Genomic DNA, 25,719 nt, shown 5'->3' with positions numbered 1-25,719 from the left:
TGAAACTCCATTGAAATCAAGACAATTACAAGAGGTGTACTTGAGCTCCTAGTGGCAAACTATCATTAACATGCAATATATTGGGACAGATATTGATTTAAGAAGTCAATACACCTATAAATCCATATAATCAAACATGCAATTATGTCTCTGCGTAAAACCATCTCTAAAGTAAGGTTTGGGTATGGTATAATATGAAAAAAAACACCAAAACCTATAACATTTGTTATTACGAAGACTTCTATCTCATAGAGTATCACTTGGGCTTTAAACATGAATGCACAATTCTGCAATTATTCTCTACAGATTTCTGTAATGTTGATTTCAGGATAACACACTTTGTCTTTCCAGTTTCTATGGAAATTAAGTGTGTAACTCTTTGGGTATGTCTACAAGTGCCCCTGACTACTCAGTTGGTACTGGACTGTCATTCTATACTAAGTTTAGCAAGTACTAAATGACTGCACAGTACTCATGAATACTGTGCCATCCTGGTGGCACACGGGCCATTTTTGACCCCACTGTGCAGTAGCAACAAGCATAATAGGTTGTTGCCACTGCGTGGTAGCTGTGGCATCAAAGTTAGTGCTTGCTGGTGCTATGTCACTGTAGCTCATTGCTATAGTGATGTAGCATCTCATGTAGGCATGCCTTTTATATAGTTGTTCACAGCTACCAAGTCTATGGGCTGTAAGGGCATCCTAATATATATATATATATATAACTTATTTGCCACAATTCAACTTCCATGTTTATTAATATGACAGGAATACATTCTGACACAGCTCAACAATATTCCTCAGAAAAAAGCTGCAATTAGATCTTTCATTCTATAAAAATAATACAGACTTTTCAAAATGGAAAAATCATTTGGATTGGCACTCAAATATTGCATAATAGTGAAAAATCACATTGTATTTAAAAATTATCAGAAGGGTAAATAGAAGGCAAGAATCAGATATTTAATTCTGTAATTCTCCTAATTGTTGATCTAAGCTTCTTTGTTTTTATAGTAGTTTGCACCTCCTGTTCTGTCTTAAATGTTAGTGATGCTAGAGTGGTTGCTATGGAAACAAAGATTCCTGGATTACATTAGGATCTGCTAGGTAAGGTTTTTAAAGTAAAAATATATCCTAAAATCAGATAAATACATTTCAAAATAATACAGTTGTAAATCGGTCCACATATGCCATACCTCTGATACGGGATCTTAAGTAGATTTTTGAAAATCTTAGCAGCTTCATCACAAGTAATCCATTTTGTTAAAAAAGTAAAAGGATCCATCATTAGTAAGTTTATTATTTTCTTTTGTCTTTTTTAAAATAGGAGGGGAAGGGGTGTAGTATAGAGCCAGAATGGAGAAAAAATACAGAACCAAAACAGGCACTTTTCATGTATTTTCTAGGATTATCTGGATTTTCATGAGATGATCTGATTTCCTACAATTTGGTCCTAGAATTAAATTTAAGCAAATCTAAAATTACATTTGGGTCCCACATAATGTCCTTGTATGTCACAACATATATCAAAATGTAAAACAATATTTGCTTAAAACTCAATATTATGCCAATGTTTTGACATTTCCCTCATAACTCAGATGCCAAGATTTTATGATGCATGAGTTTGTCCTGTTGAACAAACTCTCCAAGGTAGCAACCATGTAGCAGCAAAATAATCATATCTATTGTTGCATCTAATCCTTTTTGTCCAAGACATTTTGATAAATATGGAAGTGCAGGGTTTTTTATATACTGTAGGGGTGTTTAAAGACACACTTAGGGAGGCTGGAGGAGAGGAGAGTGCTTTAATTAGAGCAGCTCTAGGAGCCGCTCTAATTAAAGTGCCCAGAGCATCATGTAGATCAGTGCCTCCATACTGAAAAATGGTGGTGGGGTTGCTTTAACTAAAGCTGATCACACCAGCTTTAGTTAAAGTGCCCCTGTCACCATTTTTCAGCACGGGGTCACAGATATGCATGACATTGGAGTCTGCTGGAGCGCAGTAATTACCATGCTCCAGCAGACTTGATTAATTGAATCTGCTTTGACTGGAGCAGACTATCTGCACAAGTATAGACCCTAGGTATCTGAGGAAGGGGTTGTTGAGAACTATTTTGTAAAGTCCAGTAGAAAAAAAAAACACAGCTAGGAAGTTGTGTACCACCAGGACAAAAAATTTTTGAAGAAAGGAAAAAGGAAACAGAGTTGTAAAATAAAGAAGCTGAAGAGCATGGAGGATTTTCCATCTGAAATATAGGAGTACAGCTTAGAAATACCTCAGCTAAAACTTAAACATGAATATCAGTCTTCAATTATTTTAATATTGTATCTTTTCCTTTTGACACCATATTTTTTCCTCAGATTTCTTTCCTTTTTACTGTGCTCCCTGACTGCTGAAATACCCATATCTATACCTGATATTTTCTAGTGCTATACATCTTTCTTTTTCCTCTGGTGTCCTGATACTGTCATTCTCCTGTCTTTATTCACCAGAATTTACGTGTGCTCAGGGCTGCGGCACAAAGATCCAGGGTGGAGCAGCCCTGGGCTGGCAGGGAACCCAGAGGGGTCAGCTTGCCAGCCTGGGCTGATCCACCCTGGCTCAATATGTTGTGGAGGGGCTGGCTGGGTCATGAGGGTGCTACAGTGTAGGGCTGGCACTGTAGCACCTTCCTGCATCTTGGCACATGTAACTACTGTACTGTAGGATAATACTAGTCCCAGACAGTACTGTCCGACAGCAGAGTTAATTAATTTACGGCAGACTAATACAGGCACATGTGTAGACGGTGATGCTTTACTGTGGAGTGAACTAGTCAACTCTTCAGTAAAGTGCACATGTAGATGCACTCAGTGAGTCATCTGAGTCATTCATTAAAAGAATTACTTCTGGAACTGATTGCACAGCTCAGAAAAGGGAGGAAGTGTACCTGTATCTATAAAGATGCAGTACAAAGTGGAGGGTAGGCCTATTTGAAAGCAGTCCAGCACATTCTTGGAATGTGGTGGGGATAATGTTTTAATACAGATGGTAGACAGACCAACTAGGGGGGAAGCTCCTCTGTACTTCCACCTCACAAACAGGAGAAAGTGAAAGGACAGTGACCATGAAATGATAGAATTCAAGCTCCTAAGGAAAGGAACAAAGGAGAGCAGCAGAATAAGGACACTAGACTTTAGTAAAGCAGACTTCAACGAAGTCATGGAACTGGTGGGTAGGATCCCCTGGCAGGCATGTCTGAGAGGAAAAGACTTTTCCCCTCAGATTTGCCTTCTAGGGCAGGTGGCTGTACTTTAAGGAGTCCCTTTCAAGGCTGCAGGAAAAAGCTATCCTGATGAGATATTGTCCCCCCCTAAGGGACAGAAGAATGGGAAATGCAGTAGGAGACCAGCCTGGCTAGACAGCAATCTCTTTAAGGAGTTGCAACTCAAAAAGGGATCCTATAAAAGGTAGAAACTGGATAATAGTACTAGGGAACAGTTTAAAAGTATCACACTGGCATTCAGGGAGAAAATTATGAAGGCCCAGGCATGATTTGAGATGCATCTGGTGAGGAACATAAAAGGCAATAAGGAATTCTACAAAGATGTCAAAAGTAAGAGGAAGACCAGAGAAACCATACGTCTCTTACAGAATGTAGAAGGCAATCTAGTTACAGATGTGGTTCAGAGAAGGCGGTTAAAGTATTTAATTTAAGAATTCAGTCTTCACAAATAGCTACCATTGCAGTTAGCACCAAAAAATAAGGGAGGAAAGAAGTACTAGAATCACAGTTTAGGGTGACTTAGAGAAGATTTTTCAAGTTGATAGGACTGATGGGGAACACCTTAGGATACTGAAGAAATTGACTGAGATAATTTCAAGGTAATTAGTTATCCTTTTTGAGAACTTGTGGAGGTTGTGTAAGGTCTGAGATGATTGGAAGAGGGAAAATATAGTGCCCATCTTTAAGAAAGGGAAGAAGGAGGATCTGGAGAACAGCAGACCAGTCAGCAAGGTCTTCGTAACTGGAAATATCGTGGAGTAGGTCCTCAAGGAATTTATTGTGAAGAACGTAGAAGAGAAAAGATGACCAGAAACAGTCAGCATGGATTCACCAAGAACAAGTCATTCCTGACCAATCTGATTTCCTTCTATAAGATGAAAGGCTAACTCTTCAGTAAACTAAATCACAAAAAGAAAGATTATAAGAAGTGGAAACTTGGACAAATAACTAGGGAAGAATATAAGAGGATTGCATGGGCAGGCAGGGATGAAGTCAGGAAAGCCAAAATGCAATTGGAGTTGCAGCTAGCAAGGCACGTGAAGGATAACAAGAAGAGTTTCTACAAGTATGTCTGCAGCAAGGGGAGGATCAGGGAAAGTGTGGCTCCCTTACTGAGTGGGCGAGATAAGTAAGGAGGATGTGATGGAGGATGCAAAAAAAAAAAAAAAAAAAAAGTGAAGTGCTTAATGCCTTTTTTGTCTCTACCTTCACAGGCAAGGTCAGCACCCAGACTACAGACAGCACAGTTTGGGGACGAGGTGAGCAGCCCTCAGAGATGAAAGAACAAGTTAGGGACTACTTAGAAAAGCTGGATGTGATCAAGTCCATGGGGCCAGATGGGATGCAACTGTGGGTCCTGAGGGAGTTGGCTGATCTGATTGCAGAGCCATAGGCCATCATCTTTGAAAATTCATGGTGATCAGGAGAGGTCCCAGATGATTGGAAAAGGACAAACATAGCGCCCATATTTAAACAAGGGAACAACGAGGATCCAGGGAACTGCAGACCAGTCAGCTTCACCTCAGTCCCTGGAAAAATCATAGAGCAGATCCTCACGGAATCCATTTCTAAGCACTTGGAGGAGAAAAAGGTGATTAGGAACAGTCAGCATAGCTTCACCAGGGGTAAGTCATACTTGAATAACCTGAGTGCCTTCTATGATGACGTGACTTGCTGTGTGAATGCAGGGAAACAAGTGGATGTGATGTAAATTGATTTTAGCAAGGCTTTTGATATGGTCTCCCACAGCATTCTGGCAGACAAGCTAAGGAAGTATGGGCTGGATGAATAGACTATAAGGTGGATAGAAAACTGGCTGGAGCATTCATCTCAGAAAGTAGTAATCAATGGCTTGATGTCTAGTTGGCAGTTGATATCAAGCAGAGTTCCCTCGGGGTCTATCCTGGGGCCACTTTTGTTCAACGGTTTCAACAACAACCTGGAAGATGGCATAGAATGCACCCTCAGCAAGTTTGCAGATAACACCAAGCTGGGGGGAGTAGTAGATACACTGAAGGGTAGGGCTAAGATTCAGTGTGACCTAGACAAATTGGAGGATTGGGCCAAAAGGAATCTCATGAGGTTCAACAAGGACAAATGCAAGTCCTGCACTTAGGACAGAACAAACCCATGCACAGGCTGGGGGTTGACTGACTGGGCTGCAGCTCTGCAGAAAAAGCCTTGGAGGTTACAGTGAACAATAAGATGAAGATAAACCAGCAGCATGCCTTAGTTTACAAGAAGGTTAACAGCATACTGGGCTGCATTGGTAGAAGTGTTGCCAGTAGGTCAAGGGAAGTGATTGTTCCTCCCTATTCTGTGCTAGTGATGCCACATCTGGAGTACTGTGTTCAGTTTTGACCCCCCCCCCCCCCCACTACAGAAAGAATGTGGAGATATTGGAGTGAGTCCAGGGGCGGGCAACAAAAATAGTGAGGGGAGCTGGGAGATATGACTTTTGAGGAAAGACTGAGAGAACTGGGCTTATTTAGTCTAGAGAAGAGGAGACTGAGAGGGGATTTAATGAGCCTTCAACTATCTGAAGGGGGTTTCAAAGTGGATGGAGCTGGACTGTTCTCAGTGGTGGCAGATGACAGAATAAGGAACAATGGTCTCAAGTTGCAACAAGGGAAGTTTAGGTTAGATATTAGAAATAATTTTCTCAGGAGGGTAAAAACACTGGAACAGGTTACCTAGAGAGGTGGTGGAAGCTCCCTCCTTGGTTTAATCAATGAGTCAAATGACTTACTGGGTGCATCTACATGTACACTTTACTGCAGAGTTGACTCATTCATTCCACAGTAAAGTGTCACCATCTACACATGTGCCTGTAATAGTCTACAGTAAATTAAATAACTCTGCTGTAGGATAGTAGTGTCCAGGACAAGACACTGTCTGGGATAATCTAGTTGGGGGTGGTCCTGTTTTGAGCAGGGGGTTGGACTAGTTGACCTCCTGAAGTCCCTTCCAACCCTAACTTTCTATGATTCTATGAAAGGCTTTGTGGAGGCAGGGAGAACAGTGCATATGACAGACCTTGACTTTAGCAGGTTTTGACATGGTTTCCTATAACATTCTCACTACAAATTAAGGTATAGATAGATACGTTGTGGATACATATGTGGTTAGACCTTCATGCTCAAAAAAATAGTCATCTCTTAGGACTGTTGGAAAACAGTGGAAGATAGGTGCCTAAGTACTACCCATTTTACTATGATGCTTATTGTGACTGACCATAAACATTAAAAATTCAGTGGATTAGATGACTGACAATAAATCCATAGCATTTCACTTGCAAGTAACTGTAAATGGTCCACTTAATCTGCTAGTTTTCTGCAGAACTCATTTCCTTCTGGGGTCCTCAGCCAGTTCTTCTAAACCAAGTACAATCTTTAAACAAACAAATAAAGCATAATTTCTTTGTCCTCTCCCAGACACTAGGAGAGGGGTTTCTTTTGCTCTGGCCTCAGCACAGCTGCTTGGCCCCATTCTCTTCACAGCTTGCTTCTTCCTTTCCCTTTTCTTTATCTTCTGGGAGTTTTTAAAGCTCCCTGCTTACTCAAATGCCCCACTGGTGGGCTTTCTCAATGGGGCTGACTGCTCCCCCATAAAATGACAGACTGGCTTGTTACAGTAACTTTAAAAAAATTATTAAAAGGCAATTAATTAACTGTATACATTAATTTGTATACTATTGCACTTTTTTATTAAAATGACTACCAATTTGACAGTTATTTGCCATTCCTAATTTTAATATATATGGCTTGGTAATATATGGGTGTTTTCATTATCCCTTTTATCACTGTCTGTGAGTATATAAAGCTATGTGGCCTCATGATCCTGGAATACATTTCCTTTTAAATAAGGCACTTTATATCTTGCAAGGAGTGGTCTGTGACAAATGGATATTTAGGAGTAATCTGTCTAAGCAGTGCTGAGTACCACCTGCCAGAGTGGTAAAGTTGTAGATATGTCAGAAAAATACACCAAAATCCTTTAAAGCACCAACAGAACATAGTAAAAATATTACAAGAACTGTGACATATTTCTTAAAGTGACAGATTTCAATTGGTATCTTTTTGGAACGTATTTTATAAATGAAAAGATATAATATAGTGAACATTTGGTATATATGAATATTTACTCTGCCTTGGGGGACCTATTTTTTGCTGAATTTCAAAAGTATAAGTTTGTATGTTTGTTAAAATATAAAATATATGTGAATGTGGTAGGCTTGCTGGGCTTCACCCAGCTCTCCAGCCTTGGAGACCAAGAATGTGATTGGTGGGGCAAAACCCACCAATCAGAGACAGGCAGGGGAAGAGCCAGAAGAAGAGACTTCTCCCCCTCTATTCCACAGGGGGGATCAGGACCAGATTTAATCGGGAACTGTAGTTGCATCCTCCCTAATTAGTTCATTTTGAAGCTGGGGTGGAACCCCAGAAGGGGATATAAGCAGCTGTGTGCTGAGCACGTGGCGTAGTCTGCGAGGGATGAAGAAGGAAGGGGTCCTGGGGCCAAGAAGATCTGAGGGAGCTGCCCAGTGGGCATATCCAGCTGCCCAGAAGAGCCTGAAAGATTCTGCTGCTGGATGGAAGCGGTAAGCAGTGTAGGCATCGCTGCACAGAGGGTTCACGAGGGACTGGGACCCTGGGAACCGCAGCAAGGTGGCTTGGGTCTCCAACTGCGGTATGGTGCCAGACTGTGGTGCAGGTGTCACTGCATGGAGAGTCTGTGAGGGACTGAGATCTTGGGAGCCACAGCGAGGCAGCTCAGGTCTCCAACCACTGCGTGAGACCAGGCACGGGAGTAAGCGCTACCACGGGGTGAGGCATTGCAAGGTGTAAGACCCAGGAAAAGGAGGGGCTAGGTGGTCTGGGTCCCATTCCCTGCAGTGGATCCGCAAGGTCCCCAGGAATGGAGCGGTTCCCAAGTGTTGGGAGCAGCATTCAAAGCAGCATGGCCCTGGGTATGCATGAGGTGGCCCAGGCCAAGAACTCTCCCTAAGAAGGAGTGAGCCACTGGGACGTGTGAGCAAGTCATGCAACTCCCCTGAGGCCTGGACTGAGCCCTCCCTGGAGAAACATTAGGCAGGCCAGGGAGCTTATGAACACTGCCCGACTTGGCCCCTTGGGACACTTGGGTCAGTGGCGAAACGAGTCTCCCACCAGGGAGTGACACTCAGGGAACGTAGCCTCAATAAAGAGGCAGGAGGAAGAGATCCCCTAGAGGAGGGGAACCACTGGAGAACTCTTGCATCTTATATTTTAGAGTGTTTATTGACTGTCTGATGCATGCTGTGCATTTTGGAATGTTTATTAACTGTTAACTGTACACCTTGTATTTTAGAGTGACATTTATTGTTGTATTTACTTGTTCATAGTGGTTGGGACCATTATGCTTACCATCTGTATTTGGGTGTGTATATAGTTATTGTTATATGTATTTATATCCTGTAAATACTAACTTTAGTTCACTACCTTTATATGTATATCTGTATTAAATTTTATATCTGGTTAAGACATCACTTTCTGTCCCTCCTCTATTGAGACACAATAGGTGGGAGGGAACTGCGAGTGATTGCAGTTTTCACCCCAGCACATGTGCCCTGATGGCTTTCCCCTTCTATTGGTGAGGGGGAACACTCATTTTAGGGACACCTGGGTAATGTAAAAAATGAAGTCTCTTAAGCCACTTCTTTGTATAACAGCTATTCCCCCCCCCCACACACACACACACTTTTTTTCACCTACTACTCCCCAGAAATCCATTAATATTTTCTAATCAATATAAAATAAATCTTATATTTTGTAACATAAATGATTTGAAGTGTCTGACTTGCCTTGCAAATTTACAGAGTCAATTAAATTCATGCAGAAATCAAGTACCCTTTTCTCTTTGAGAAGGGAAAAGGATTATAATTTGAAATGTAACATAATGTGGTTAAGGGATGTCACACTGCTTTGATTAAAAGTCTACACATCAAGTCAGCTGTCCTGTGGATGTATAGCACTGGCACAGTAAAAGGTGCTGTTTTATATATGGAATAACTTTACAAAGATTTGTACATTTTTTTTATATGCTTGCTGTTCACAAAGTGTCAGCATGTAATATGTCTTCTGTTTAACAATTTGCACTGTGGTACAAGTGGAAAGAAACATTATCTGCCCATTATAAGTAACTACTTGTCCAGAGATCAGGGATCAAGATACATGCAGATATTTCAATCCCAGCTACTCTTTATCAGAGATGGACTGCTCCATATATCTTTCAGAAGGCAAGTTTATGAGGTTCTTTAATAACTTCTCCAGTAGTGCAAGACCTTATCATGTAAATTATTGTGTAACTCTTCATTCTAGATATACAACATATTTCTGCTTGCTGAATGTGAGAAGAGTCTATGAGAGAGAGCCGGTATAATCAAATCCTTGCTCTGTTTCTTTTAAGGGCAATAATTAGCTGTGTGGTATCCTTGATCCTTTGTGTTTGTTAATTCTTCAACATTACATGACCAAAGCAATTTTTTTTTTTGCAGTGAATTCATAGCTTAATCATACTCTTGTGTTGTCAAGCAAAACCCACTTGCCAGTTTTGAGGACTCTACAACTCAAATTAACAGAATTTATCTAAAATATTGCAGTAAATTGAAGACTACACAATTCATCTTCTTCTGCAATTAAAACTGGGTAGCCTTATCATAATACATCTAATGCAAAGAATTAAAATACTCATTCATGTGCATACCTACACATTTATTAATATTAAACATGTATGCAATTGTATTTATTAAAATGTATATATAAACAAAAGGACAACTCATTTTGCATGCATGTTAAGTGATAAGGAAAAGTCACTTTCTTGTATTTCTTTTATTATTTAGATCAGTCAATGCAGACATTACCTTAACTGTATATATTATTTATGTAGAGGGGTATGATCATAAATAATACATAGTAAACAGCATGAAGTATTCAGTGGGGATTTGGCTTTTTGTCTGTTATTTTTACTTTTCTTTCAGATCCTTAATGTTTAAGACTTCAAATGTTGGATGTAGTGGCATTTCACACTGTTGGCGTCACCACATAAAATTAACAATGCATTCTAACTCCCAGAATAAATAGGAATTTGACGTAAATGGCATCATAGTCCCTAGGAGAAAACTAAGGGTAATCTATAAGAGTTGAAGAGGGAAGAAAATATTGATTGATATGAAGAGTCATGCAAAGGTGTGGCTGAGTGAGGTGAGTAAAGGTGTAACATCCATGGTACACTCATTTTGCTTTAGGACACCTCACTGTGAAAAGCAGTATAGACTTAGACTCACAGTTTTTCTTGAATAATGTCTTTGAAGTCTATAGTGTCATACCAGAGTAAGTAGGTAAAAATAAATGGAGCATCAGAGTATCAAGTTCATTGTACAGTCAGGCCTCGATTTACGTGGTGGTTACATTCTTGAAAAAACACCATGAAAATAGAAATTCTGTGGAAAGATACCAAGGGTGTATGGGAAACAAGGGGTTAGGTTCCAGATTCGGTCAATAATTTGGCTGATAAATACCAGTGCATGCACACAACCGTAGTACAGCATGCAGACAGTGATGGGCAGAGCCTGGCAGCTTGGAGAGCTGTGTGCAGCTGGTAAATCTGATGTGGTGGAAGGGGAGGGGGGAGGAAAGAAGCATGGTGGGGGGCAGATCAGTGTCCCTTTTGGTGAGGGAAGAGTGGAGCACGGGCAGATGCTGCCTAGCCAGGGTGGGTTGGGTGTGGGACAGAGCCGTGGCTCATCCCGGGGGGGGGCGGTGTTCCCACTGCTGCGCACACCCCAGGAGGGTAAGGGTGGGGTGTCTCCTGGATCTGCATGGGGCACGATGTGTGGGCTGCAGCTGCAGGCTGGAGCCAGGGCTGTTCCAGGCTTCTCTCAGCAGGGGCTGGGCTCAGGGCAGACAGTGGTGGCACTGGGAGGGGGCTACAGGGGAGGCTGCAGCCACCCCAAATTTCACTGTAGCTCCCGTCGTATCCCCCTTCCAGAGCCTCCGCCACCTGCCCCAAGCCCACCCCCTGCTGAGAAGAGCCCTGCGCAGCCCCTGCCCCACTCCTTCCCTCACTGCAGGGGGCATTGATCTTCCCCCCCCACCACACTCCTTCCCTCCCCACTACCCTTCCACTAAAACACAACATAATTACCAGCTACACTGAGAGCAGCATGGGGGGGGGGGGGGGCAGGAAGCAATCAGCTGTACCGTGTAAAAGTGAATCCACACCATGTACAAAAACAAAGGGTCACAACTAATTGACTGTGCATAACTGAAACAATGCAAAAAAATTCAGTGTAAATCAAGGCCTAACTGTATTCAGCCTAAGAACTGATCAGGATCTTTTATGAAAGCTTTTGTGTGGCTTTTTATTATTATTATTAGAAATAACTGATTCCTCAAGACTAACACTTTCAAAAATGCAGAATGACTATCTTTCATCCAGATAGGTTTTTTCAAGTCTGTGATGAAATTTCTTCTCAAAACTTGAGACCTCAGAGTAGTCAATAACATTTACTTTTTGTTGTGGGAAACCCAGGTTCAAGTCACTGCTCTGCTTGAATCTCTTTTCGTTTTTTACCCATTGAAAGATCTTGGTTTCTTGATCATGCAGAACAGAGACATTTCAAACTGGAAAGACTGGAAAATGATTTCCTAGCCTGTCTCATTAAAGTGAGTATAAATTGGAAATCTCTTTTTATAAAAATAACTCTCTTGGGTAGTACAGGGGACAGAGGGCATGTCACAATTTAATTTCTTGTAATATCTCAGATTGCAGGTACCAACTCTTGGTTGTCTCTTTCTGTAGTTAATCTGAGAGTAGTTTATCTACACGTGCACAAGGTTTAGAAAGATGCCCAATTTTTGCTTCACTCATTTTTCTTTTAAAATGCCTACCTACCCTATATCAGCAAAGATAACATAATGATTTTTTAGGAAGATTATCATCAAATAGTTGGAAATTTGTTTTTCATTCATAAAGTAATAACATTAAATCAAAATGCCTTAGCTGAAGCAGGGAAAAAAATGCAGCGCTAATGAAAATGTGATTATACATTGGTTTGGCTTGGACTTGCATTTGTTTTTGCACAGTACAATATATATTCATTTTCATAATTCTGTATAAATAAAATCTTGAAAAACACAGTATAGGAATTCATGAATAAGAACAAAGTGATTATACATGAATCAATTTTGTACATAATATATTGCATATACAGAAAGACTTCTTATTGTTGGTTACTTTACATAAAAGAAGCATAGGGAAAGGATTATCATTTTAGGAACATAATCAATGTCCTAGAAGCAATGTTTGTGAAACAAGATTAAAAGTTTAATCTGCCTGTTAGATTGAGAAACAAAGCATTCTGAGTATTTCTGCTTACCTGAAAGCTGTGGAACAGAAATACCAGAGGTATTATCGCTATTTTCTCATTTTGGAAATCATTTACTTTTGCTGCCCATAGAAAAGTAGTAGTTGAATATAGATAAAAAAAGTGTTGCAATTACTTCATGCATACAACTCTCAGCTAATGAGTTATTATAATGTCCTGCTTTGAATATATGTATATTCACTATTTTTCAGTGAAAATTGTCTATGATGGTGGTGAATAACTATGTATTTCTCTTGCATTATTTCAATTTTTATAAATAAAAGTTATAAATGTATCTGTTTCCTTTCAGAATCATACAATCCCTAAAATGCTGTTGTCATACTTTGATGTATCTTGTGTACCATATTTAAAAGCATGGATGTGGTGTTAATTACTAAATCCATATAACACCCATCTTTAAGCTTTTGGGAGTGTGCACGAGTAAGAATAATTCAGATTTATACATTAAAAAAGGAGAAAAAAACCACAAAAGTAAACATTTTGCTTCCTATATTTTCAAATTAAAAATTCTACTTTTTGAGCTGTTGAATGTCAGTAAGATGCGAATTCCTGCCTTATAGTATGAAAGTTTCTAAAGTCAGAGATAAATCTTTGTTAGAGACTACAGGTTTATTTTTATAAAACACTTGTAATATTCAAATATTTCTTCTGTCTTTTTTTTTCCTGAAAAAGGTTTCAAATACTATTGGTTTTTTGCTCTACATTCTGCTTCATTAGACTTTATTTTGCTGTCTAGAGACAGCTATTACTAAAATCAACTGAGTCATGTTCCTCCCTTTTGATGTTTTACAGGACAGCTCCTAAGCAACGATATTACCAATTCATAAAATTTACAGAAACCGTTAACATTTTTGTTTAAATATGATTCTTACATCTATAATTGCAGTTACCTATTTGCTACCTGTGACTATCTCCTTATTATCCTTCCCTTTCTTCATTTTCTAGTAAAAGATCATAAGTATCAATACAATCTTTTTGCATCATACTCACCCCCAGCCCTCTTTCATCATTCTTGCTTATCATGGCACTAAGGTTTACTGGCTGGTCGCCTTTTTCATCTGTCTCACAGATATTTTGACCTCCCTTCTCCCAATGTTTACTTACATTTTCCCTTTAAACACTAACTTCTCCCTTTCAAACTGTGTTTTCTGTGTCTTATTGTCCTCCCCCTTTCTCCAATAAACGTTTATTGCATCCCAGCTATATCTCTTTAGAGGGGTTTCTCTTCTCCATCAGCATCCCATACTGCTTTCTCTGTTTTTTGTCTTCATCACTGAAACAATTCTCACCACATTCTGTAATGACCACTACTTAACCAGAGTTCGTGGACTGTAAAATGACCTTGTATTCCTTGACTTCTCAAATGTATTTGAATCAGTGAATCATATCTTATTTCCTTAAACCTTGATGTTCACTTCCTTGATGCTTAGGAATCTGTACTTTTTAGATCTCATCCTATCAAACATACTGTGTTTATTTCTTCAATTCTCCAACTCTTCCATTCCTTCATAGCTGTTGTCAAAATAACTGTACATTGTGCTAGGAAATGAGTCATCACAGAAGTATCCTGTCCTGACTATTACAACCTCACTTTATCTAAGAGGAGATATTCCATGGTTCTTGTGTGAACAAATAGCTAAAAGTTCTTCTGTTCCTTCAATGTGTTCAAAAACCACAATATCTAGCCATGTATATTGCGGTAGTCCACAACTACAGATTTTAGAATACCTCTAAGGAATGGTGAAACTTAGAATTAAATATATGGCCATAGTTGAATGTAACATTGGGTCAAGGATGGTAGAAGGATAGATGACATGGGGAAAGCTTTCAGTCCTTGGCAAAAATTGCCCAAGTCCTCCTCACTCTATCTTAGACTGTTGAAAATACTGGAGTGCCCTTCATTTGGTTCCTGCCAATCTTTTTATAACATTAGTAACTTTTCCATATGCATAACTGATTAAGAGATCTGCCATGACATCTCCAAATTGGGAGAGGTCAGCAGGCATTGATAGTTGCTTAGACATATAACAACTAGTGAATGAACTAGTGAAGCTACTTCCCAGTGGAAACATTGTCGCATGAAGAGAATGTTTATCACTTCTTCTGCATCATTGACCCTCCTTTTCCACCAGTATGTCTTTTTAAATCCTTTTCTGAGGCTGTATCTCTTTATTCTCTCTCTTCATAGAATATAACAGCAGTTCTCAATCCCCAGGCTGTGGCCCGGTGCCAGGCCATGGTGAATTGGCTGCCAGTCCGCAGCACAGTTGGCTTCCGGACCGGAAGTGGCCACAGATTGGCAAACCGCAGCCCCCCAGAGCCAGGCAGAGAGGCCATGGCTCCTTCTACAGGGCCCACAGTAGCACAGGATTTGACCCCCCCCCCACCCAGGGGGTGAAGGTATCCTTACCTGTCTTCTGGCAAGAAATTCTGGCTGTGACTGTTGGGACATGGTTTGCCAGACTGTGGCCACTTCTGGGCCACAGTTTGCTGGGCCATGGCATAAAAACTTTGGGAACCCATGGCATAGAAGAAATTGAATCCATAGAACCTTAATTTATCAGCTGTTTTCAGGGACTCCAATATTAGTTCATTAATTATAAAAATCTGTGTGAAAGTGATAATCCTTACAACAAACTCTCAGAAGTAACATTTATAAACAGAAGAAGAGGTTGGCACTTGATGATAGATGCTGGATAGGACCTGGCATTGAAGTAGATTTACAAACTATGGCATGCCAAAGCCTTGACATGAAAACTAGTTATACCCAGGGCTGGTAATTCATTTTCTGTCACTTTTAATGTACAGTTTTGTAGAGATGGCATCCATCCATACTGGCACTTGAAGGCATAAAATGGACAATATTATCAGACACTGTATTATGAAAATACAATAAATTACATAAGACATGATAGTGGATAATTAGTGTACAACAGGCACTTTAGGACGGTCACATACACACAACATAGCAAAACTTTTATCCTATTATAACTTCACTGTGCAGAGCTGAAGAGGTTAAATTATTGGGCAATTGAAAATTTCCTGTAATATAGATGATAAAATGTCACCTTTCTACTATCATTTTTCCAGGTATGGAGCGTGTAAGGGCATGAGAATGCCAGAGTTCTTTTTTTACTGCATTAGTTCTTGGCTATAATGATGGATTCTTGTGGTCTTTTACCTGCTGGTACAATTCCAGATCAGCCCTGAAGACAGAAACTTGGGATCAGGAGCTGAGACTTTGGGATAAATAGAGTCAAATGAGGACTTTGGGAGAGAACCGAGAGAATGAGAGAGTTGGGAGGAAGGCATTTGAAGAAAATAATAAAAGAATCAATGGTTTATTGAAGAGGGGGAATCATCAGAAAAAGAGCAGAAAAAGGCAGCGTGCTGGAAGAGAAGAGAATAAAGACAAAAGAGTCTCAAGCAATTTAGAGGATAAAAAGAATATAAAGTTGAGGGGGTAATGGGAGGAGATGAGAAACACATAATGCTTTTGAGAAGAGGAATGTTTAGCATTTGAGAGAGGAGTTCATGACTGAGAGGCAGATGAAAACATAGAGAAAGGAGATGTTTGGCTAGATTACAAATTGCATAGAAGAGACAAGGGACTGTAGAGGATGTCTGTTGACAGAAATAAGGTGTGAGTGGGATGTTTCTGAAGGGATTAGTAGACAGAATGAGAAATTTTTAGTGTGGAGTAAGTGGATAGAAAATGATGGAGTTCAGGGGAGAGGTAGGACAGGAGCATCTTTCAGAGCTAATGGGTGCTGACAGATCTGTGCTCCCTGCTGTAACTCATGGTGCTTCAAAGGAAGCACCATGAGTTACAGTGATCCATCTAGATCCAACAGATGTTTTCTGTTGGGTCAGGAGTTTGGGCAATTGAGCTACAGTTTGGAGCAGCTGCATTTCTGCAGCCACTTTCCCCTACCAACTCCTCCCCCCCCAGCTCTGGTACTGTCTTCAAAATGGGAGGGGGGAAGGGAGTTGAGGGAGCTCAGCCTGGGGTTTTCCTGACCTGTGCTGGAGGGTGGGGCAGGTGGATTGGTTGGAATTCCCCCCGCTCCCCGCACCCACCCCACCATCCAGTGCAGGCTGAACAACCACCAGATGGAACTCTCTCCCATCCCTTTTCCCCCCTCCCTTTCTGAAGACAGTACTGGGGGCAGGGATGGGATACATCAGCCCAGTCCTGCACCTGGCATGCACTGACACAAGTTAATGAAGGCTCTCTGCTCACCCTCACTGTCACATGAGCACATACTTTTAAAGTGTTCTGCAGCTGTGCTCTTCTGTCAGGACACAGCTGTAGAGCACTTCAGGGTTTTGGTCATGTGACAAACCACCACTTTTGTCAGCACCCAATATGAAGCTCTTTGTCTTTTCTCATCTCAAAGAATAGATGGATTTCTAAGAGGGAAAGTGAGCTATTTAGAAACTAAAATATAAGTGAAATTCAGCTTCTGGGCAAGTCTGGATAAGCATAGGGGAGGGCATTTTTCAACTCTTTCAAAGAACAGAGAAGAATGACTAACCCCAAAGTAAATGCTGGGCAACTATTAATATTGGGCTTACAGAGGTGGGCCCAGGTGATACAATGTGAAAGAGACTGACTTGGTTTTATTCCTACTCTCTTCCTGTCTCAGAAAACTAGTGGCATTGCTAAGCTTATTCCATTGTTTGTAACAAATAATATGGAGAAAATTAAATAAAACAGAGAGCGAGCTAGGTTGGAATGATTTTGAACTCAAACATTAGACAGTTCCTATATACCATGACCAAAGTTTACAAACCTATTTTGATCTCAGCATTGAAAACCTTTCATTTGAGAGAGAGAGGAATGACTGGAGATATACCATTAGCCATGTGCTTGGTAGACCAATTCCTCAGACAGTGCTGACAAGGTTCCTTGGGTGAATTTGATATCTTTTATTAGACCAACCCAAAGAGTTGGAGAATATTTATTAAGCAAGCTTTCGGGTTCAAAAACCCTTCATCAGGCTAAGGAAGTTTCAGCAGTTGGTGTGTGCTCTTCCTGGATGGAATGAAAAGTAAACAAGCCAGAGGCTGGGCTGGGCTGAGGAGTCAGTTGCCAGGCAGATTATAATGTATCAAAAATCCAATGTCTATGTTTAGTCCATGATCTCTAGTATCCAGGAAGTTGATGAAAAGGAGCTCATAGGCTCGTCTCTGGGAAGTGTTGTGTAAGTTTCCCTTGAGGATCAGGACTGAGAGATTGGAGAGAGAGTGGCCCTCCTGTGAGAAATGTGCCCCCACCGGTAATTGGGTATTTCTGTCTTCGATGGATTTCTGGTGTGTGTTCATTCTGGTGCGCAGTTGTTGTTTGGTCTCTCCTACATATTTTCCATCAGGACATTTGGTGCATTGGATGAGGTATATTACATTTCTGGAGGTGCAGCTGTAAGATCCTGGGATGCTGATAGCTCTGTTGTGGGGTGTAGTGATTGTGGGGGTGGTGGAGATGTGTTGGCAGGTTTTGCATTTCTTGTCATGGCACGGTCTGGATCCTTTTGGTGTGTTCTGGGCTTGAGGAAGTTTGCGTCTGGTGATGAGGTTGGCGAGGTTAGGTGCTTGTTTGAAGGCTAGGATGGGTGGCTCTGGGAAGATCTTTTTAAGAATAGGGTCTCTGTCTAGTATGGGTTGCAATTTTTTAAGGATTTTCCGTACAGGTTCAAGGGAGGGGTGGTACGTCATAACCAGCGGTGTGCGATTTGTGGGGGGTTTTCTTCTGTACTGCAGCAGTTCTTCACATGGTATCCAGGTGGCTCTTTCAAATGTGTGATCTCTCTCTCTGGAGGAGTGTCCTTGCTGGGTGAAAGCCTTTTTAAAATTGGTGAGGTGGCAATCCTGGGTGTTCTCTTCAGTACAAATGCGGTGGTATCTGAGGTCTTGGCTGTATATCACAGCTTTTTTGGTGTGTTTAGGGTGATTGCTGGTTCTGTGCAGATATGTATGTTGGTCTGTGGGTTTCTTGTATACTGTGGTCTGTATTTTATCCTTTTGGATACTGATCATTGTGTCTAAAAAGGAGATGTTGGTTCTGGAGTATTCCAAAGAAAGTCGGATGGAGGGATGCTGACTGTTGAATTTCTGATGGAACTCAATCAGAGATTCTAGGTTCTCAGTCCAAATGATGAAGATGTCATCGATGTATCTTAAGTATAGCAAGGGTTTGATGGTGCAGTTCTTGAGGAAGACTTCTTCCAGGTGGCTCATAAAAAGGTTGGCATACTGTGGGGCCATTTTAGTGCCCATAGCTGTTCCGAACATCTGGAGGAAGTGTTGATTATTAAAAGTGAAATTGTTGTGTGTGAGGATGAAGTGTATAAGGTCAGTAATATCTTTGGGTCTGTATTCTGAGTTGTAATCTTGTTCCTGTAGATATGTAAGGCAGGCTTGGATGCCATCCTGGTGTAGCATGTTGGTATATAGGCTAGTAATGTCCATGGTGGCTAGAAGTGTGTTGCTGGGAAGGCGATCTATGTTTTTAAGTTTCCGTAGAAAGTCTGTAGTGACTTGTACAAAACTTGCTCGGTGGGTGATGAGCGGTTTTAGGATTGATTCAACGAAACCTGATATTTCCTCAGTTAGGGTCCCATGGTTGGATACGATATGTCTGCCATGGTTCCCTTGTTTGTGGATTTTAGGGAGCATGTAAAAAGTCCCCGGGTTAGGTAGCGGGGGGATCAAGGTCTGTAGTTTTTCTTGTAGTCTTGATGGAAATGATTTGATGGTATTGTTGAGTTTTTTGGTGAAAAGGGGAGTAGGATCTTCTTGTAGTTCTTTGTAGTAGGTGGTGTCAGAGAGCTGTCTGCTGGCTTCCTTTATGTAATCCTCACAGTTTAGGATGACTATGGCTCCTCCTTTATCTGCTGGTTTTATTACTATTTGGTGGTTGGATCTTAGAGAGTCTATGGCCTTTTTCTCTGGTAGAGAGAGGTTGTTGTGGTGGTGTGTGTTGCTAATTATTTCATTGTTCATTCTTTCCCTGAAGCAGTCAATGTAGCGGTCAAGGTTAGGGTTTCGTCCACTGCGAGGTGTCCAATCTGAAGGTTTTTGGGGCTTTTTGACTCCTTTCCTGAATGTTGTCAGAGGATGAGTTGTTGTTGGGAGTGGGTTCAGTTTGGTCGTTTTTAGACACAATGATCCAGACAGTGCTGGAACTTTTGCTAGGCATTTACAGTATGGCTTAGGAAGATGTACTTCCAGGAGAGTAAACTACCAAGCAAAGTGTCAGTCAAACAATCCCATTCTTTTCAGCCTTCTGCTCAGAAAAATCTGGGGAATCCATATCAGAAAAATATTCAGTAACTTAATGTGACCAGTAAATGAGTAGGAATCATGATCAGATTTTTATTTTCTTTATGATGAAGCAGCACTGGTACAATCTACCTGAGTGTTTTTGTTCTGACTTTCATAGATTCATAGTTTCATAGATGTTAGGGTCGGAAGGGACCTCAATAGATCATCGAGTTCGACCCCCTGCATAAGCAGGAAAGAATGCTGGGTCTAGATGACCCCAGCTAGATGCTCATCTAACCTCCTCTTGAAGACCCCCAGGGTAGGGGAGAGCACCACCTCCCTTGGGAGCCCGTTCCAGACCCTGGCCACTCGAAATGTGAAGAAGTTCTTCCTAATGTCCAGTCTAAATCTGCTCTCTGCTAGCTTGTGGCCATTATTTCTTGTAACCCCTGGGGGCGCCTTGGTGAATAAATACTTACCAATTCCCTTCTGTGCCCCTGTGATGAACTTATCGGCGGCCATAAGGTCGCCTCTCAACCTTCTCTTGTGGAGGCTGAAAAGGTCCAGTTTCTCTAGTCTCTCCTTGTAGGGCTTGGACTGCAGGCCAATAACCATACGAGTGGCCCTTCTCTGGACCCTCTCCAGGTTATCCGCATCCCTCTTAAATTGCAGCGCCCAGAATTGCACGCAGTACTCCAACTGCGGTCTGACCAGCGCCCGATAGAGGGGAAGTATCACCTCCTTGGACCTATTTGTCATGCATCTGCTGATGCACGATAAAGTGCCATTGGCTTTTTTGATGGCTTCATCACACTGCCGACTCATGTTCATCTTGGAGTCCACTAGGACTCCAAGATCCCTTTCCACTTCTGTGCCACCCAGCAGGTCATTCCCTAGGCTGTAGGTGTGCTGGACATTTTTCCTCCCTAGGTGCAGCACTTTGCATTTCTCCTTGTTGAACTGCATTCTGTTGTTTTCTGTCCACTTGTCCAACCTGTCCAGATCTGCCTGCAGCTGGTCCCTGCCCTCCGGCGTGTCTACTTCTCCCCATAGCTTTGTGTCATCTGCAAACTTGGACAGAGTACATTTCACTCCCTCGTCCAAGTCACTGATGAAGGCATTAAAGAGTATCGGTCCAAGGACCGAACCCTGCGGGACCTCACTGCCCACACCCTTCCAGGTCGAAACCAACCCATCCACCACGACTCTCTGGGTGCGGCCCTCTAGCCAATTCGCCACCCACCGGACTGTGTAGTCATCCAAGTCACAGCCTCTTAACTTGTTCACCAGTATGGGGTGGGATACCGTATCGAAGGCCTTCCTGAAGTCTAAGTATACGACATCCACCCCTCCTCCTGTGTCCAAGCGTTTCGTAACCTGGTCATAAAAAGAAACTATATTGGTCAGGCATGATCTGCCTGCCACGAACCCGTGCTGATTTCCCCTGAGCATAATTTGTCCTGCCGGGCTCTCACAAATGTGAGCCTTGATAATTTTTTCAAAGACTTTGCCAAGGATGGAGGTGAGACTGACTGGCCTATAGTTGCCCGGGTCCTCTTTCCTCCCCTTTTTGAAAATGGGGACCACGTTGGCCCTTTTCCAGTCCTCCGGGACTTGGCCCGTGTGCCACGAGCGTTCAAATATTCCCGCCAGTGGCTCTGCAATGATGTCGGCCAGTGCCTTCAGCACCCTTGGATGGAGCTCATCCGGGCCTGCCTACTTAAAGGCATCCTGTTCTTCCAAGTGACTCTGCACCGTCTCAGGGTCTATGCATGGAAGTCTGGCACCTTACTGCTGCCTCTCTACAACCCCAGTGAGAGACTTGTCGTGCCCCTCACTTAGGAACACTGAGGCAAAGAACTCGTTGAGGAGTTCAGCCTTTTCCCCCCTGTCTGTCACCAATTGTTTCTGCCCATTTAGCAGGGGTCCTATTCCTCCCTGGGCCTTCCTTTTATTCCCTATATATCTAAAAAACAATTTCTTGTTGTCTTTTACTTGGGTTGCCATCCTCAGCTCCATGGTAGCTTTGGCCCGCCTAACTGCCTCCCTGCAAGCACGAGCAGAGGAGGTATATTCATCTTTGGTGACTTGTTGAAAGCCTGGCTAATCCAACCCCTACATAAGGTACCAGATTTGGATACATCCCACTATCCTAATACAATACTAGTATAATCACTATTAGTTACCCAAAGTATTTATATCATGGTAGTTCCCAGCTACCTGAATTGGGATGAGGTCCTATTTGTTTGGTGTATAAAAACACAGAAAAATGGGGCAAATCTACATGGCAAATGCATCATGTCAGGCAGAAGTACCCTCGGAGCATGTAGAACAGTGCATCTTGGAAGCGAAACAATGCAGCTACATTCCTAAAGTGCCACTTGTAAGTGAATTAATGTAGTATCTTCTTCCACATTGGGAGCTAGCATGTACAGAGAGAGTAATACAGTATGTCTGAGTGTGCATTTAATGGTACATTATATTTGTGGTATAGACATGATCAAACATTACTATCAAAACAGGTGACAATATATTTGCAAAGGATTAATTGAGCTGATTTAGAGTTTATACAAGTGTTGCTCACAAATTTATGAAAGAGTCAGGACACATATGACACAACTTCTAACTTGGGCTCACACCTTCTTTTGCACATGAAGGTTAGTGGAAAACAATTGTGACTATTCTTGGTGGAAGGTATGGTACTGTTTCCCTCATTAAGAAATGATAAAGCTTCTGCTCAGGAAACTATCACTCCAAAGTGGCAGATCGGGCAATTTTCACCTTGGGTATAATTTGCTATCTTGAGCAAAATCATATTAGTGGCTGGAGAACCTTGCAGCATCTAGATATTTTCAATTTTCTTCACTTTTGTTTATCTTAGTACAAAATTGATTATGATGCAGAAAATAGTCACTATGTCAAATTAGACATTAGCATAATAGTGATATGTGAAGATTGGTTGTCCATGGTGATATTTTAAATATTTCAGACACCCTTCATAATTTGGGCTATGTGATTCTCTTATGTGATGACATTTCTCTTTTTATTAAAGACTTTATAGACAAATCCCAAGTTCAGAGTTCCATCTTCCCACTCACATGTGAAAAATAATATTCCTAAGAATAAATTGATCACAATACTAAGAAAAGAGAGCCAGTGTTGGGTATGACATTTTCCCCCCACAGTTCCTTGCTAATTGATGTATATTTTATCAATCTTGTGTTTTTTTTCAGCTAGTCGTTTGAGCAAAGATATGTAAAGGGTGAGTATTTACATAGTGGGGTAATGTTTTAACACATGCAGTATTTGCTCTAATAGTTTTTTTCAAGCCTAAATATTCATTTACTTCATGGTTTTCTCCTGTTGACGCAATGCAAAGGATTTTTTTTTTATTCAGGACACAATCACATTTTAGAGTTGTTTTCTGTTGAAAAATCTGTATTTTTTTTAATTAATTTTTTTTAATCCTCAGAATCAATTTTATGTAAAAGTTATGTAAGAATGAATATGTGGGTTACAGAACATTAATTTCCCAGCCTACATATTCCAGTAGGATTAGAAATTATATACCACTTTTGCTGTTGCCAAAAAATGTTCACCATTGATTCTCCACCCCCTGCTATCCCCTTCCCCTGAAGCTTCTGCAAATGAGATCTGTTAGTTTTTAAATAAGCACCAGGTATAAAAAAGCATAATCCATATTGAATAATATACTGTAGCGTGCTCATTTTTAGGAATAGGGGGCTGGATCCTCTAGTCTGCTAATGTCATTTACTTTCTTATAGACAGTGAAGATGGTTATTAACTAGCCTAAGATAGGCTAGTTAGCTTTAATAGGGAATTCTACACTTCTAGAAAACTGGAAGACACATCTCACATGGCATCTGTTCAAGCTGGTCTTTCTATCCTAGAATGAAGTGGAAGAAGAGATGTTTTGGGATGGAACAGGTTTATGTCAAAATGCCATATGTGATTCTCTTCTGGTGAAGATGCTCCTAATGGCTCTTTTGCAGGTGCTATAAATCGGGATATACCTTGCCCACACTAGGTAACTGAGTATTATGGAACCAGAAGCAGTTCCCAAGATAACCCAGTCTTGCTCTCCAGCATAGTTTGAATAGTGAAGAAATGGTAAAAAGCTAGGCCTTGATCAAGATTTAGATTTAAATTACTTAAGATGCAGCCAGAGCCTATAAAGGAAAGCCTGTTTTTTGTTGTTTAGTCTTAGGGAACTTTAGTGCTGAAATGCAAGAGAGGAGAGGAGAAATTAAATATATCTATCATCTCTAGAAAAAAGCCTGCATTGAACTGGTTTAAATTCAAATGCCTGCTAAGTTTACAAGGTTAACCATTAACCTGTCCTACTTATGTAGCTTTCATATTTCCTTAACAAACAAACAAACCTAGAACCAAAACAAACAAAAAAATCTCAGTCATGTTGTAACAATGGAACTTTATATTTTAAAGTCAATGAATCTATAAAAACAGTTTTTAAATCAAAGAATGCATCTTTTATGGATATTATTTATTTACAATTTTATTTTTTAGATGTGTCAGAGGCTTCAATATACTATCATGTTTAACAAAGGAATACCCTAAGGATAAAGAGATCCTGCCCCACTTCAACTACTGAAGGGGATATTGGATACTGATCAGGTTGTTTATACTATGTGTTTAGACTTCATTTGGAGGTGTTTTGGCTAACTGGAACTGAGAGAAGCTCCAAATAAATCCAAAACAGGCTACATATGAATTTTGAGTGAAGTACATCTGTTATGCTGGGCTTAACCTATTCTTCCACTGGAGGGTATTGTTACCATAAAACATTTGACAGACAGATGTAGTTGGATAAATGGTCTTATTTACAAAACACCTTGGCCTGGTTCATCAAGACACCCTCCCATACACTTCAGGAGATATGTATACACTGAAATCCAAAGAGGTAATTACAACTTGGAAAATATACTCAGGCTAGCTTTAAACTTGCTAGATTTGGATACTGATAGCAGTGTATTCACAGTAGAATATTGTGCATGTTGGCCAACTGAATGTTTTTCTAACATGCTGTGTGGCTTCTGCATCCCTAAACGAACCTATGCTGTAGGGATTACACTCCAATTTACTACATAAGCAAATTAGCTAATTCGATTGCATTGCATACAAATGAGCTATTGTTAGATCTCTAGAAGGTACGGAAGACGCTGCCTGAAATAATGGCCCCAATGAAATTTTAGTAATTGCAGTGAAATTTCTCTGTAATGAAGGCAATTTGGTTTAAGACCAAGACTTACCTCACCTACCAAATATATTTTACTGTTATATACAATTTAAAAATATGATATATTGAATATATATGTAATATAATTTGTGTGTGCATGTGCACACGTGTTGTTATTTAAAGATATCTGATGAACCAGAGATGCTAAATTTATGTGTTTCCTCTAACTAGCTTGAGTGGAAAAGAATGAAAAAAGTGGTATTTGGCCATAAAAGTAGGATTTATTGTGTTAAAATTGGTATACATTTATGATTCTTATTACTGATCAAAGAACAACCAAAGATTTGGAGAAAGCCTTGGTTCAGATAAACACTCAACATTTGGTGCTTATCTATAAACAAATCTTTTGGAGGTTCAAAATTCAGCTTAAAATATTATGTATTTCTTGTATACTATGTATTTCTTCATAAGCTTTTACATTAATTTCTAAATGTTATCCTGGCTAGTGTTGAAGAGCCATACAAACAGTGGAGTATATTGTAC

The sequence above is a fragment of the Alligator mississippiensis genome, chromosome 4 (assembly GCF_030867095.1).
Source record: "Alligator mississippiensis isolate rAllMis1 chromosome 4, rAllMis1, whole genome shotgun sequence".
NCBI lineage: Eukaryota > Metazoa > Chordata > Crocodylia > Alligatoridae > Alligator > Alligator mississippiensis.
This window is presented reverse-complemented; position numbering follows the sequence as displayed.